Source organism: Schistocerca americana, chromosome 1 (assembly GCF_021461395.2).
Source record: "Schistocerca americana isolate TAMUIC-IGC-003095 chromosome 1, iqSchAmer2.1, whole genome shotgun sequence".
In the NCBI taxonomy this organism is placed as follows: domain Eukaryota; kingdom Metazoa; phylum Arthropoda; class Insecta; order Orthoptera; family Acrididae; genus Schistocerca; species Schistocerca americana.
Window position 1 is genome coordinate 413,207,349 of NC_060119.1, and position 2,187 is coordinate 413,209,535.

The 2,187-nt window shown below is 47.0% G+C and overlaps 1 pseudogene; it reads right to left on the reverse strand.

Moving 5' to 3' along the window:
* Positions 1–212: 212 nt before the first annotated feature.
* LOC124558100 lies at positions 213–330 on the reverse strand (annotated as a pseudogene).
* Between the last annotated feature and the right edge of the window lie 1,857 nt (positions 331–2,187).

Sequence of the window (2,187 nt, forward strand, 5' to 3'; positions counted from 1 at the left end):
TTACACAAAAGCACTCCGTCTTCAGGCCACAAGTGGCCTACCGGGACCATCCGACCGACGTGTCATCCTCAGAGGAGGATGCAGATAGGAGGGGCATGGGGTCTGCACACTGCTCTCCCGGTCGCTATGATGGTATTCCTGACCGAAGCCGCTACTATTCGATCGAGTAGCTCCTCAACTGGCATCACGAGGCTGAGTGCACTCCGCAAAAAGGGCAACAGCACATGGCGGCTTCGTTGGTCACCCATCCAAGCGCCGACCACGCCCAACAGCGCTTAACTTCGGTGATCTGACGGGAACCGGTGCATCCACTGCGGCAAGGCCGTTGCCGACTTACACAGAGGCTAAACGTAAATCTGAAAGATTACACCCCATTCGGTTAACATTGACACACGCTGCAGCTACGTCGCCATCGCCGTCCCAAGTGCCAGTGGTTCCTAAGTCTGTGCCACGCACAGTGGGTCCTCCGGGCCACCAGAATACGTCCGCCACGTGGTTGTAGGGGGCAGATCTTCCTTAGTATTAAGAAAACAGTCTTAATCGCGTTAGAATAACTCTCAATACATCGTCACTCACTAAATATCGTTTATACAATCAAACTAAATATGCAGCCAAAATGTTCGTATATTTGTTGGGTGCCTCTATACACATTGTAGGCTGCCACCATCTTTTGCACTACGACGATGGATTCTCTCCAAAGTGTGTATCGATCCTGTCGTTGCCTAAGCGACGGACAGCAGCGTGGCAAAGGGGGCAGCCATATTTCACCGCTACAATGTCAATAGGGCCTGGACTAGGCAACAGGTAACATCTTAGCAGAGAGGGCAGCCATGTTGGGCCACTACCATGGCGACGGCGTCCATAGTAACTGGACTAGAGGGCTCTGTATATACGATTACAGATAGGCACACTTAAAATTGTTACGTTATTAAATAATAGAAATAGGATATAAATAAGCACAAAGTAAATAGAATACAGACAGGAAATTATTATCCTTCTCCCATAGTATATTACGAATGAAGATAAGGTAACTTACTAACGTTCTGACGTTCTGACGTTGAAAAGTATTTCCTCATACTTTTTAATGTTTATTTATCTAACAGTGTCTTTTAAAATAAACATGGTTTCTTTGCATTGAAATCTTAACACAAATTATATTTCAATTTTTATGCCTAGACGTCTACCATCGGTCACCACTGGAGGCGTGGCGTACGCTCACGTGCTCATAGCTTATTATATAAATCCAGACATAAGGTAAATTCCTCACAGTTTCCTGTCACACCTTGGTAGACGTGATCCCACCAGCAGTCGATCAGTAGGTAAAACATTATATTTACGTAATACCCTTTTAAGATAGTTATCATTAGTCTTGTCTAAGACATATATTGTAATTTCACAGTATGTTCTCCCTGAAGTGGGCCCCTGCGATGGGCTGAAACCGGTCGGCACTAAATAAATAAAAAACGCGATTAAGACTGTTTTCTTAATATTAAGTTAATTTATATTAATCGCTGTTAATCCATAACCGTGTTGTTCAAAAATCTTCCTTCGTTGCTCCCGAAGTACCTACTTTGGAAGCAAGGACCTCCCCCCCCCCCCCCCCCCCCCACCAAATGCAGGGGTCATCAGTCTCCTCCCCCTGCTGGAGAAGCAACAGCCTCCTCTGGTTCCTCTCTTGCAGAAGGGGTCCCTTGGGACCCTCTCTCTCAAGGTCTCCACTAATGCCACGGCAGACACTCGCAAGTGGCTCAATTATCCAAAAGCTGCTGGACGAAGAGCTTCACGGTCTTCCTCCGTGCCTGAAGCTGCTTCGGAATAATATTCCCAGAAAGGCCCTAAGGAGAAGTGTGAGAGCAAGAAAACTAAGAAGTAGTCTATTAATGAACAGGAACCTTTGGTGTTCCCAATACCATCACTCCCTTTCAATTCTGCATCTGAGGATGCAGTTGAGATCTTAGCGTCCACTGAGGACCTGGATCTCACTGATGCCTCATCCATCATAGAAATGGCTACAAATACTCAATCGGTGGCTGCAGGTGGCCCTGAAGCATAACTTGCCTCCTTGCGCGCTTAGTGCCTTCCCAGCCTCACGACGCCGTCATCCTCCAGCTGAATTGCCGCGGTTTTTTCCATCACCTGGCAGAGCTACGGCAACTCTTAAGCTTTACACTTGCTTTCTGCATTGCC